The sequence below is a fragment of the Bos taurus genome, chromosome 18 (genome assembly GCF_002263795.3).
Source record: "Bos taurus isolate L1 Dominette 01449 registration number 42190680 breed Hereford chromosome 18, ARS-UCD2.0, whole genome shotgun sequence".
Taxonomy (NCBI): domain Eukaryota; kingdom Metazoa; phylum Chordata; class Mammalia; order Artiodactyla; family Bovidae; genus Bos; species Bos taurus.
The window spans coordinates 46,068,964-46,083,853 of NC_037345.1; the positions used below are offsets into that span (position 1 = coordinate 46,068,964).

At 46.2% G+C, this 14,890-nt stretch overlaps 1 pseudogene; it reads right to left on the bottom strand.

Annotated features, from left to right (window-relative positions):
• Positions 1–4,072: 4,072 nt before the first annotated feature.
• LOC107131421 (nucleoplasmin-3-like) lies at positions 4,073–14,561 on the bottom strand (annotated as a pseudogene).
• Positions 14,562–14,890: the final 329 nt, after the last annotated feature.

A 14,890-nucleotide genomic window follows, 5' to 3' on the forward strand; every position in this document is an offset into this window, starting at 1 on the left:
GGGAGTAGTAGGGACTATGGCCGAGTGGACAGTGCACGGCTCATCTGAACTCAATTCCTGTCTAGTTATCATGCAGGGCAGTGGGCTCCATGCTGCCATACCTTCCAATTTTTCAAGTTGGAAATACAGCTATTTAAATTGCTGTTTTGAGGGCTTCCCTGGTGGTCCAGTGGTTAAGATCCACCTTGTAATGCAGGAGATATGGGTTCGATCCCTAGTTGGGGAATTAAGATTCCACATGATTTGGAGCAACTAAGTCTGCCCACCACAACTAGAGAGCCTGTGATCCCAAGTGCTGCAACTAAGACCCAACACAGCCAAATTTTTTTAAAAAATTGCTGTTTCTGAAATTTTATATTCTTTTAAGCTGATAAGCAATTCAAAATGTGAAAGGATTGTGTGTGGTGAAAACAAAACAGATCTGAGGGTGGTGGCCTGGCTCCTGGGCTTCCAGTCCATGGCCTCTGCTGCAGAGAATGTTGGGGATGGATGGGTAGGGAGGAAAGCAGGAGGAAGCTCTGCTCAGAGAGAATTTTGCCTAGATCTGAGGGCAGAACACCACAAAGACCACCACTGACTTTCTAAAATCATTCTTACCAGCCCCTCGTTCTCATTTAGAAGTTCCTGTTCACACCACCAGCCCTTCTCCCAGGGAAGGCCCCTGGAGGACACAGTCAGACAGAGGAGATGCAATCCTAATACCCCACCATCCCCGGATCCTTCCATCTCGATCCCGGCTCCTCTCCCTGCCCTCACTCTCCCGAAAACATTGTTCTGGAAGGCTCTCCCCTTTTGCCCTTGTTCTATAGCCTCTCCCCAGGTGTTCTAGTTCATCACCGTGTTAATCATTGCTGACTCCCAAATCTCCAGCCCCAGACTCCTGTGTACCCAACTGTGTCCAGGGAGCATCCCCACTTCACAAGTCCAAAACTGTTGGGGGCCAGCGTGAGGCACTCCGCCCGCGGCAAAGGTCATGAGGAAGGAGGCTTGACATACACAAAGGCTCCGGGATCGAGCCTCAGGAGTCCCCCTGGAAATCCTCAAGCGTCTACACCCATAATCAGAGCCTGCCTACTTTACTACTTTGTGCTCTCACCTACACTTCTGACTTTACGGGGGGCTGTCCCCCACCACCTCTTTCGGAGAAGGAGTTAACTTAGAGCTCCAGTTAATAAAAACTCCTGGGCGTGACAAGAGTGTTTTAACCTACAAACTCCTCTGAAGGTTCTCTAGCCTCCCTGACAGGCTTGTCCAGCCACATGTGATTGCTCACAGCCTCCCAACCGTGAGAAACATGAGATGCTTTAAACCTTCTAAAAACAGGTTCCTTAGAAAAGTTAGAAAACCATTAGTGTAAGTATAGTGGGCTGATTAGAAATTGTATTGGTGAAGGGTTTTTCATTTGTTGAGCCAATGTTTGTTGCTAAGTCTCCACATCCCCTGCCCTTACACACATTAATGAACATATAGAAGAAATAAGTATTAACCTTTGATATTAATCACGTTAGACCTTAGGCTAAGTAAATTCTTTCCTTAATTAAAACCCACTACACCCTCACCCTATAGGAATGTAACTTTATCTGGTACCTTCAGAAGGTGGAGTGTTTTTTAAGAATAATCACCCCTGGAGAAATAAGTGTCCTGGTTGACTGACCGTTGTCACAAGGAGAGAGTCATAAATCGTCAGCAGGCCCCCTGGCCAGAAGATGATGTAACACCCCTAAGACTTCTGTATACATTTGTATGAAGCACCTGACTTTGATAAAAATTCAGGACTGCTGACCCCGCGTGACTTTTGCATAACATCTCAGTGTATAAAAGTAGACCATGGAAAATAAAGAATTGGGATCAGTTTCTCGAAATACTGGTCTCCCCACGTCTCTCTCTCTCTCTCAAACTCTGGCTGAGTCTCCATCTGGAGCGTGGAACCCACCAAGCTTACTAATTATGCCTGGGCTTCTACGATCCGACCGGGGAGGCCTCAGTGTCTCCTCTCCTTCGGGAGAACGGAAGGACGCCTGCGGCCTACGTAAGTGGTGCAAACTTCTTGTCTTGAAGTTTTATTGGTCTCCCGCGTAAACCAAGCTACTCAGCCTCTTTTCTCCACTGAATTTTCCTAATGAGCTATCCTCATTCTATTACTCTTTACATGTCTAATTAATATCTAATTGAAGCTATTGTATCCTGATCCTCGCCGACGCCATCCCCGCTTCGAACTCCCTGGATCAGCTGGGGCTGGACCTCAGCACAAAACTGAACCCTTCACTTCCTCCCCCAGATCTGGCCCCACCACCCAGCCTATCCCACCTCTGTAAATGGTGAACTCTACTTTTCTGCCCATGCCAGACACCCAGGCATTATTTTTTAAAGAAACAACTTAATTTTTTTTCTTTTAAAAAATAATCATACTATAAAAAGGAATTTTTTTCAGGGAGATGTACATACAGTTCTGTGAATTTTAACACACACAGATTCCTCTAACTACCACCACGATCAAGATAAAGAGCAGTCAGAGTCACATCTTCCCCTCAGCCCTAACTGAGGACAACCACAGAAGTGCTCCCTGTCATCAGTGTCACTTTTTCTAGACTGTCACATAAATGACACCATATAGGTTATAGTTCTTAACCTTCTGAGACTGGCTTTTTCACTCAGCATAAGGCCTTTGATACTCATCTCATTTGATACTATCGTGGTTTGTTTTCTTTTATTGCTGAGTATTCTGTTCCACTGTATGACTAGACCACAACCTGCTTATTCATACACCCCGTGAAGGACATTGAGTTGTTTCAGTTTAGGGCAATTAAGGCTGCAGTGGTTTGGTGAGTCCAGAACCTGACAGAGGAGGACAGGAGGCTGGCGACTCAGGATGGACTTAGTGTTCAAGTCCAAAGGCCATCTGCTGGAAATCTAGGAAGAGCTATGGGGCAGATGAGGTCTGGTGGGGAATTCCCTCTTGCTGAGGGGAGGTTAACCTTCTGTTCTATTCAGGTCTTCAACTGATTGGAAGAGGCCCACCCACATTAACAAAAGGATAGTTGCTTTACTCAAAGTCTATCAATTTAAACCTAAATATCACCCCAAAACATCCTCCCAGAAACATCTAGAACAATGTTTGATCAAATATATGTAGGAGCACTGTGGTCCAGAAAAGTGGAACATAAAATTAAACATCATAATCAGTACTATTTTAATTTTTTGGATGAAAATTGAGGTAGAGAATATTATATTGTATACAATAATTTGTTTTTTATCTACCTATACTTGCTTTTTTCTTATTTGATTTGTAGAAGCTCTTTGAATACTAGTACATAAACCCTTTTTACGTGTGTAGAAAGATAGTCTTGTTAATGATTTTTTCCACAGCTTTATAGTTTTATGTGCTCATATTTGTCATTTCTTTGATGACTTCTGTGTTTATATCACACTAGGAACAAGTCATCTCATTTACAAAGCTTAAAGATTGTAGGGTTTCCCTGGTGGTCCAGTGGTTAAGAATCCGTCTGCCAGTGCAGGGAACATGGGTTTGATCACTGCTCCCAGAATATTCCACATGCCTCTGGGCAACAAAGTCCCAAGTGCCACAACTGCTGAGCCTGTGTGCCTACAGCCTATGCTGTAAACAAGAGAAGCCACTTCAATGAGAAGCCCAAAGCATTGCAAGAAGGAGTAACCTCCGCTCACCACAACTAGGGAAAGCTCGCAGGCAACAGGAAGACCCAGTGCAGCCAGTAAATAAATAAATTTAAAAACTATATAATATCTATACAACTTCTCTATAATATTTGCAAAAAAAAAAAAAAAACCACAAAACTCTCCACACCACTTTATTTCAACCTTTATCCAAAAATGTAAAAAATGTGTAGTTCTGAGTATCTGATGTTGACCTCCAACCTCATAAGCAAGTGGAGAGAGAGGGTCAGGATAGAAGGTCAGAGCTCCTCCCCTTCCTGGAGGAAAGGGAAGCTACGGGTGTGGCACAGGAAGAGAACACCAGGGCCCGATGGAGAATGGGACCCTCTTTCTCCTGGCACCAGACTAAGACCTCGCCCACTCCACCCCACGGCTATCCATCCTCTTCAACAGAGAACACACAAAATTATCGAAACTTGTACAGGAACGCCGAACATGGTGCAGGCGGCAAGCAGCTAGCTGACCAGGAGGACTAGAGCTTGTCCCCCTGCTTCTTGGCAGGCAGGATGGTGAACGGCTCAGCTTCCTCCTCCTCACTCCCCTCTCCTATGCTCTCCTCCTCAGAAACATCATTGCTTCTGCATAGGGCCAGAACTTGACAAGAGGTGGAAGGTTACAGGTAGCTGAAGCTGGAAGTCATCCGAACAGCATAGGTTGGCAGGACAACTTGAGGCTGGCCACAGGTACCGTGATGTCCTGGTGATCATGGTTCCGGGCCATGACTTCTACAACGTTACACTCTTCTTTGTGCCCTGCCCACCCCCAACCTGGTGAGGCAGAGCATGGTCAAAACCAGAATGTGCTCTGCACCATCCTCTTCCTCTACCTTGAAGATGAAAGAGCAGGTGTGGCCTGGGAGCTCACAGATGAAGAAAAGTTGTCCATAGTAATGGAGCCAGCATCCCCTACCCCGCCTCCTGGCCAGGCTCCACTCTTCTAACTCAAGAAATGCCAAGATGGCAGCGCCGCCAGCCACACGGCAAAGGCCATCAGCCACATTTCTGTATTTTTAAAAAATATATTTGATCTTTAAAACACTGGAAGTTAGTTTTGTAGGCAGTCAACTACCCCAACATTACTTACTAAATACCCAATCCTTTCCCATAGTTATCGGAAATGGACTTGGATCACTTTAGTTGAATGTCTCCTCAAAATATAAAACAAGATAAAATTTTTTACCCGTGCTATAAGCAAAAATGTTAAAGATTCAAAAAATCCAGCTTTAGAGAAGGTGTATGGAAATAGGTACTCTCATACACTGTTGGGGGAAATGTACATTACTAAACATTTTCAGGAAGGTAATATGAAAATATCTACCAAAAATTTGAAAGTACATCTCTTTGACCCAGGAATTATATCAATTACATTTCTAAAACATCGATCTAACCACAATACTCACACAGGTCTAGGCAGACAGATAGGCTATTCGGCAAAGCACTGTTTGTTATGACAAAGGAATGGAAAAGTGAAAATGGGCCCTGAATGACTGCATTCATTAGAGGACGGCCCTAAAAAATACACCACGTAGCTAATGGAAAGAATACAGTAGGGCTTCCCTGGTGACTCAGTGGTAAAGACTTTGTCTGCCAATGCAGGAGACATGGGTTTGATCCCCAGTCCGGGAAGATTCCACATGCTTCAGAGCAACTAAGCCCATGTGTCACAATTATTGAGCACATGTGCCATAACTACTGAAGCCTGAATGCCCTAGAACGCATGCTCCACAACAAGAGAAGGCCTCGCTCGCCACAACTAGAGAAAAGCCCTCAATGGATTATCCAAAGCAGAGCTAACATGCAGGAAAGGAGATGAGACAAGGTGGAGCGAAGAAAGAGAAACCAGTGTCCCACCCTCCTCTGCAGGCTGTGAGCCCAAGGCAAGGAAGACCCAGCACAGTCAAAAATAAAAACAAATAAGTAAACAAATATTTTTTAAAAAGAATACAGTAGCTCTATGTGTACTAACATGGAAAGATCACCAGGGCATATTTTATAGTAAAAAATGAAACATTTCAGAACATTATATATAGTATGATTCCATTTACCCATTCTTAAATTCTATATTTATATATGTACATATATGGGTATAAACAAAAGAGATGTTTACTAGGAAGGGAGAAATGTCAGGGAGAAGTGAAGTTGCCTTTCACATTTGACTTCTGTATTGTTGGATGCTTTTACAATAAGAATATACTCATGTATTGGGTGGGCCAAAAAGTTCAAATGGAAAAATGGAAAAATCCAAATGAACTTTTTGGCCAAGACAACATGATTATGCAATTTTTAAAAAATACAGAAATAATAATGGAAGAACACTCATCACTTTGATCTGATCAAGCTAGATCAGAGAACAAGGCACAGAGATTCAAGCTGCCTGAACACTCGCACAGGCCACTGTGAGGTCAGCTGGGACTGGGGATGAATCATGCCACCCACTCAGGACTCCAAGGGTCCACCCCTAGCGCTGGGGAAGGGTGAGGTGGCTACACTGCCATCAAACCTAAAACAGGGAAGGCAGGAGCTTCTTTAAGGAAAATGGGAGTGGCAAGCAGGGAGGGTCATCAAATAATGACCACCAGGGTGAATGCACAGGAAATGTGTGTTGGGAGCATCATTACCTCTCATGCGGGGGGCCAGCCCATGAATGCCCTTGGACACCGCCATTTCTCGCAGTGATACAGAAAATGCAACCTACATGGGAAGGAAAATCCCAAACAGAAGGAATATATGGATATGTATAGCTGATTCACTCTGCTATACAGTAGAAAGTAACACAACATTGTAAAACAACTACACTCCAATAAAAAAATTTTTTTTAAAGATTACAAGGGCAAAGTTCTAGGAAAAATACAACTCAATAAAACCAACTTTAAAAGAAAAAAAATGCACCCACAGGGTATCAGGAGAATCACACCCAGACAGAACCCTGTCTGCTTGTCTCCAGGGAACCAGTCACAGGAAATCATCAGAAATGAGTTCAAAAGGCAGTCAGATTTCTGGCATGCGCTCCCGATCTCTTCCCAGACTGGTCTCCAGGTGCCCTCAAAGAGCAGGCATGAGATTTCCCCCAAATTAAAGGGCTCCCATCAATAACCTCAGATATGCAGATAACACCACCCTTAGGGCAGAAAGGGAAGAGGAACTAAAAAGCCTCTTGATGAAAGTGAAAGTGGAGAGTGAAAAAGCTGGCTTAAAACTCAACATTCAGAAAACTGAGATCATGGCATCTGGTCCCATCACTTCATGGGAAATAGATGGGGAAACAGTGGAAACACTGTCAGACTTTATTTTGGGGGGCTTCAAAATCACTTCAGATGGTGACCGCGGCCATGAAATTAAAAGACGCTTACTCCTTGGAAGGAAAGTTATGACCAACCTAGATAGCATATTCAAAAGCAGAGATGTTACTTTGCCAACAAAGGTCCGTCTAGTCAAGGCTATGGTTTTTCCAGTGGTCATGTATGGATGTGAGAGTTGGACTGTGAAGAAGGCTGAGCACCAAAGAATTGATGCTTTTGAACTGTGGTGTTGGAGAAGACTCTTGAGAGTCCCTTGGACTGCAAGGAGATCCAACCAGTCCATTCTGAAGGAGATCAGCCCTGGGATTTCTTTGGAAGGAATGATGCTAAAGCTGAAACTCCAGTACTTTGGCCACCTCATGTGAAGAGTTGACTCATTGGAAAAGACTCTGATGCTAGGAGGGATTGGGGGCAGGAGGAAGAGGGGACAACAGAGGATGAGATGGCTGGGTGGCATCACTGACTCAATGGATGTGAGTTTGAGTGAACTCCGGGAGATGGTGATGGACAGGGAGGCCTGGCATGCTGCAATTCATGGGGTCGCAAAGAGTCGGACACGACCTAGCGACGGAACTGAACTGAACTGATGAATGACTTGAGATGCATGGCAACAGCCTGTGAGGTACGGTGTCATATTTTGTGGGGAGGAGGGTCCTATCGCAACAGCTAGAAAGTGGAATTTTAAAATAGTTACTTAGGGGAAAAAAAAAATGCAGAGCCAAAGCTGGACTTTGGTGGCAAGACTCTGGATCACAAACATTTTTCAGTGAGGGGGAAGAGGTGAAGGTATAACTGAGGCACTTGAGATTGCTCAAAACTGTACTCCCTGAAGCCAGGTGTTACATACACATGAGGTGTGGGGGCGGGGGGGGGGGGAGATGTCATTCCTCCTGCATAGTGTGGCTAAAAAGGACGGAGACCATTGCCTTAGCCTGAGGTTGTCTGCCAAAGAAGCACAGCAGCAGAGCTGCTGGAGGGCTTGACAGTTTGGTAAAGCTTTTCCCCAGGGATGATCTAACTTGTAAAATAATTCTGAGGGGTTGGCACCATTCCGCTTTCTTGACAGACGACAGCACAGAGGATGAGGTCTGTGGAATGGACACAGGGCATTAAAAAGGAGGACCTCTGCTGTTTCAGTTTCAGTCAAAATCAATCAACAGATACGAAGTACAACCGCGACGTGATGGTGTTAGATCTTCAATGCAGACTCTGCAGACTCTGGAAACTGGTTTTGTGAAGGTAAGCTCAACTCTGGCCGAATACAAGAAGCTGGCAAGTGGAAGAGGCAGGCAGGGAGGAGCTGTGAGTGTTCTGTGTTCTGATCCCAGTGGGAAGAAACAGGGGAGCTTCCTGCTCACCGATAACACTAGAGGGATGTCAAGACAGCTGCTGGCAGAACTGAACCTACCCCTGAAGTTTAAGGAAGCAAGGGCTAGTGCCAGATGCTGGCTGGGAGAAATAAAAACTGAAGAGCTTGCTGGGACTGGGAGGCAAAAATGGGAGAGAAGCTACACTGGAGTGAGCTGCTGTTCCATCAACAATGGGACAAAGGTATGAGGCTCCCTTGGACCTAAAAAGGGCACTTTGCTGAGAAGCCAGCCTAAAGGCATTTTATAAATGATGCCATCCAATGGGGCAGCCTAGAGGAGCCATGCAGACCTACAGAGGGGATGCCCAGGGGCTGAGTATGGATCAAACGTGGCCAAGGGGAGGAGGTATTCCACATGCAAGGGAAAGGTGCCGACCAGGGAGGTCCAAGGATCAGCGATAGGTCCCCATGGGAGAATGAGTTGGCACTAGATGTCTGTCCCATTCAGAGGGCACTGGTTCCAGGCCATAAATGCACTAGGCCAGCCTGACATCCACTGCCCATTCCACCTCCTCTCTGTCCACAGGGTGGGACCCTCAATGGATCCAAAATGAAATTAACATGCAGGAGAGGAGAGGAGACAAAGTGGAGCAAAGAAAGAGAAACCGGACAGTGTCCCACCCTCTTCTCCAGGCTGTGAGCCAGAGGCACTGCAGAGCTTCGGGGAGAAGCTCTACTTAGAATAGAATTAAGAATTTTGATGTTATACTGGCCTGGAGCTATGTGATTATTTAACTGGACTGGACTTTTTATTGTTTGAGTGTCTGAAGAAGCCCTGGCACCCAAGGAGCCATGCAAGCTGTAGGAAGAAGAGATATAGGGGAAAATAAAGTTAAGGTTTACTTGAACCTGCCCAGCCCAGTCCACTGAATAACACAGTTATATTTGTTTTAGGGGCTTCCCAGGTGGCTTGGTGGTAAAGAATTAGCTTGCAATGCAGGAGTCCCGGGAGACACGAGTTCAATTCCTGGGTGGGGAAGATCCCCTGGAGAAGGGAATGGTGACCCCTCAAGTATTCTTACCTGGAGAATCCCATGGACAGAGGAGCCTGGCGAACTACAGTCCATGGGGTTGCAAAAAGTTGGACACAACTGAAGCAACAGAGCATGCGTGCGTTCATTTCAGATGGCCTCGGGGTGCAGTAATATCCTCTGTGGTATGCAGCATCTACACATCCAGGGCAGCTCTTGGCTGAGGCCAGCTGGACCAGACTGCATGTGCAGGGAGGGGCTGCTGCCCGGGAGCGGACCCTGGACCATCTGCCCACACCAGGGCCCGTGGAAGCACCAGCCTGGAAGGCATCTGGCCCAGGACTCAGCATCACTCTTCTGATGTGAACACTTAATAAAGATAAATATAAAGTTGCAGGACTATCTTGACACAACTTGACTTTGAACCTGTGGCCCATTTCCAGCTCTATATCTGTAAAGAAGTCCATCAAAAAAAAACAAACTCTAAAACTATTTTATGAGTCATTGTTGCTGTTCAGTCACTCAGTTATGTCTGACTATTTTTGACCCCATGGACTGCAGTATACCAGCCTTCCCTGTCCTTCACTATCTCCTGGGTTTGCTCAAACTCATGTCCATTGAGTTGGGGATGCCATCCAACCATCTCGTCCTCTGTCGTCCCCTTCTCCTGCCCTCCATCTTTCCCAGCATCAGGTCTTTTCCAATGAGTTGGTTCTTTGCAGCAGGTGGCCAAAGTACTGGAGCTTCAGCTTCAGTCCTTCCAATGAATATTCAGGGTTGATTTCCTTTAGGATTGACTGGTTTGATCTTGCTGTCCAAGGGACTCTCAAGAGTCTTCTCCAACACCACAGTTCGAAAGCATCAATTCTTCGGCACTCAACGTTCTTTATGGTCTATTTCTTTCTTGTTAGGAATGCCATCCCACTATTAAATCTCATTTGGGCATTTCATCACTTGTTTTTTCATATACTGGGAACCTCAAAATATGGAAATTATCTGGACTGTCCTGACCTTTCAGAGGCCCCACTGTGGGCCTCTGGTCAGCCTTTGGTTGCCTAGCATTTGAAATCCTTCCTGTGTTGAAGAAACTGCCAACATGTGAACTTTGAATTTTGGTGAGAAGCAGAGCCCTGCTCCCGCTGGAGAAGCTGATAGTTGCAGGTCCTGGTGTGAGCCTACATCAGGGCCTACATCAGCCTATTTTCTGAGCAGCCCTCTTAGGTTTGGCCCATCAAGTGCACCTGCCCCAATTCTGAATGTGAGGCTGCAGTGTGGTACAGAGGAGGGAAGTCATGGTGAGAAGGAATGTGGCTCTGGGGCCCAAGGTTCAATGTAGTGTGTGTGTGTGTGTGTGTGTGTGTGTGTGTGTGTGTTGAGGGAAGGGCTACTGGATCCTCACTGGGTTGGATCTGAGGCATGATTTTACAGTGGTCCTGGCTACATAGCTTCCTTTATTCTGTAAGCCTGATTCTCCAGCCTTGCTGCCAAGTCTCTAAGCTATCCAACATCTTATCAGATAATCCCTAAATTAGCCAGAGTTGACCTCTGTTGCTTCAATTAAGAGCCATCACTTAGACACTGAGTGGCACAATGATTATGGACTGAAAAAGCCTGTGTTCTCTTGAGAGGTGCTCAACTTATTCTTAATCAGAAAAATGGAGCTGCATTAAAACAGCAAGGAGACACTGCTGGAAATCCATTCAACTGGCAAAAAAAAAAAAAAAAAAGGCAACACAGAAACTGGATAAAGCTGAGTCTGGCTGGGGATGTGGTTCAGAGATCCAATGTTGGCGAGGCTGTTAGCTCTGCCCTTTTTGTTTTTTTATGTCTACTTTGGGTTTATCCCCTCTCCCACCTGGAACAGCACAACTGAAGAAAAGGCTGTGGCTGGGTGGTGTGGACCACACAACTGACCACTTACATGGACTGTCTCAGCTCCATTAAGCCTAAGGGTTCACTGTGACAAGCCCATAGCTTGTCATAATACATAGCTCATAATACAAGCCCATAGCTTGTCATAATACATAGCTCATAATACATGCCCAACAAATGTTAGCTATGAATGCTTTCTCTTGCTTTTAGTTTTTGAGTAAACTTACACACACACACACTCAGAAAAAAGAAATTTTTTTTAACAGTACAAAAGATACATGGAGATTGGTAACTTTCCCTTCTACCCCAATACCCCTCCAATACCCAGTTCCCCTTCCCAGAGACACACCACTGTGAACAGTTCCATGGGCATCACTTCCTGCAATCTAGTCCTCACCCAGCAGCTTCCAGAGGGATCCTTTGGAAATGTGGACCAAGTTACCTCACACCTCTGCCCATCAGACCTCAGATGTCACTCTTCATTTGGACCTCAGACACAGGGCCCCACACACTCTGGGCCCTGCCTACTGCCTTGACCTTATTCCCACAACTCTCCCTCAGCCCTCTTGCAGCAGCTCTGGCCTCCCTGACCTCCTCTGACACACTGTGGCTCATCTCAGGGCTGGCCATGCTCTGCCTGGACCAACCCCCAACAGTCTCACCCTCATGCTCTTCTTCCTTGCAGTGTATGGTGTTAGTCGCTCAGTTGTGTCTGACTCTTTGCAACCCTGTGGACTAGTAGCCCACCAGGCTCCTCTGTACATGGAATTTCCCAGGCAAGAATACTGGAGTGGGTTTCCATGCCCTTCTCCAGGGAATCTTCCTGACCCAGGGATTGAACCTAGGTCTGCTGCATTGCAGACAGTCTTTACCATCTAAGCCACCAGGGAAGCCCTTTTTTCTTGCAGGGCTCTGCTCAAATATCACGTCCTCTGAGAGCCCTTTTTGGACTGCCCTAGCTCTCTGCCCCTTTACTCTGTTTTTCCAACCTCCATCTTCCTTCTTAGCACCAGCCTGGCCCCCAACTTGAGGTTATGTATCTGTTTATCAATCTATTTCTTGTCTTATCACAATGGAACATCTGCTCCGGGAGGCAAGGTCGGTTTACCGCTGATTCCCCAGCAACAGCCAGTGCTGCTACCTAAGGGCTCTCAGAAAGAACTCATTGGGTGAATATGTGGGTGTAGGTCTGTTCTCTCTTACAACTCACTAGTCTCACAACTCACAACTAACAATAAGCCTCAGAGTCTGGTCTACCATGGCGTATGTAGACCTGCCTCATTATTTGTAACAGATGCTCAGTATTTCAACTGATTGGATGCCCATGGTTTTTATTTAACCAGACCCTTTGCTGATGGACAGAGGTTGTCCCTAGTCTTTTATTATCAGAGAACCAATAAACAAAAAACACTGCGATGAATATACTTCTTTGTGCACATGAGAAAGTATATCCACACAACAAACTCATGAATATCAACTTGCTGGGTTAGATGATATCAAGTTTTTAAGTTTGAGAGATGTCATCAAGTTGCACCCGTGGAGATGTGTCCCAAGTAACAAGGGGAGAGAGAAGCATAGCAGATGAGGTCAGAGTGTGACAGGGGCAGGAAGCCAAAACAGTTGAACTTGGAGGCCATTGTAAGGATTAGGGCTTTGATGAGTAAGATAGGGAGACCATGGAATTTTGAGCAGAGGACAGACAGACTTACTCATGTTTTAAATGATCATTCTGGCTGTTGTGTGCAGGACAGACTGAAGGGGACAGCAGATGCAAAGGGGCCAGACAGGATAAAACAAAGGAACATAGGTGAGAGATGGCGATGCCAGCCTGACCAGGTGGCACAGGAGATGTGGTGAGAAGGGACTGGATTGGGGATATATTCTGAAGATAGAGTGGAGAGGATTTGCTGATGGAGTAGTCAGATCCTGAGAGATACTTTCAAAGAGTCAAAGGGATCTCTCAGGATTTTGGTCTGTCCAACCAGAAGGATGGGGTGGTAAGGTCCATGTCCCTGGAGTCCTTTCCTGAGGTGCTGGACGTGAGGGTGGGGGAGGCATCTGGTGAACTTCAACTTCCTAACAGATAAGGTTTCCTGATCTTAGACTGTGTGGTTTCAAAGGGGTTTCACGGAACTGCGGTGAGGTAAGCTGTCAGGGGCCCAGCTTGAATGACGGTAGTGGCTAACTCTAGCCCAGCTCCCGGGTCAGGCCCACGTTCCTCCTTTCTGTTTACTTCCATTGTTGGTACGTGCTGGGCTGCACACCTCCATCTCTATCATTTTAAAAAGCACAGCAGATGGGAATTCCTTTGCAGGCCAGAGGTTAAGGCTCTGCGTTCCCAGCGCAAGGGGCATGAGCTGATCCCTAGTCAGGGAACTAGATCCAAAAACTAAAATAAAAAGTACAGCAGAAATGAACACAACATTGTAAAGCAACTAGACTCCAATAAAAATTAATTTGAAACAAAAAATAAAAGAATTGCATCATCAAAAAAAAAAATCCATTTCCGAGTCACTCCATTTTTTTGTAACCCTACCTCTGATCATCACCCCACCTGTTGTCGCTGGAAGCTGAAGAGGACAGTGGTGGCTCTGTGTTGTCAAGAGGTCAGGAAGACTCTGAACCAGAAGGAAGCTATCAGATTCTGACTGGCCACAGAGGTTTACCGGGGACATAGCTAATCGTCAGAGAGGAAGATCAGATCAACAAATGAGACAATGTCATCCAAGGTCAAACAACTCCAGATAAGCCAACACACCCAGGCTCACTCCGCGTGCTCTTGTGGGGCCCCGAGGCTGTGTGGCCCAGCATATCTTGCATGCCCAGCCACACTGGCCTTCTTTCAATTCCCCTGATACTGCGGGCTTGTTCCTGGTGCAGAGCTTTGGATTTTGCCATGCCCTCTACCTGAAACCATGCTGGGAAAGATTGAAGGCAGGAGGAGGAGGGGCAACAGAGGATGACATGGCTGGATGGCATCATCGACTCAATGGTCACGAGTTTGAGCAAACTCCGGGAGATAGTGAAGAACAGGGAAGCCTGGCATGGTGCTGTCCATGTGGTCACAGAGTCAGATACAACTGAATGAGCGACTGAACAACTACCTGGAATGCCCTTCATGTGGCTGGCTCAGCAGTTCAAATACCCCTCTTCAGCACAGGCCTGTCTTGACAGCCTTACCTAAAGAAAGCCCTATGCCAGACTCTCCTTAGATTTGCTTCCTTCCTTCACTTGGAATCACCTGCTTTGTGTGTTTACCTGTTTACCCTGTGTCTTGCTCACTTGTGTCCCCAGCATCCAGAACCACGCCTTGCACAGGGCCTTTGATGGCTGGGAAGCGGGGTGACAGGTGTGGCATGGTGGGGAGCAGTGTGACTCACTCCGAAGTAAACTTAGTTGAGTTGGACTGGAGATGCTGCACTGCCCACTCCCATGATGCCACTGGGTGGGGTCACTGAAGCTCTGTGATTTAGTTAACAACTTAGTCTGAATGCCCACAAGGCTGGGGTCTTAGGGACACCAAGGATGTCCCAATACTGGTGACTTGGAGAACAGAATGGAGATTTTAAAAAGAAGGTAAAAAGCACAAGTTCTGACTCACTCCACTAGTATCATCAGCTAATAAGCTCTCACAGGCACATCCAACTCCAATCCTTTTATACTCCCAGCCACAAGTAATCAAGTTCC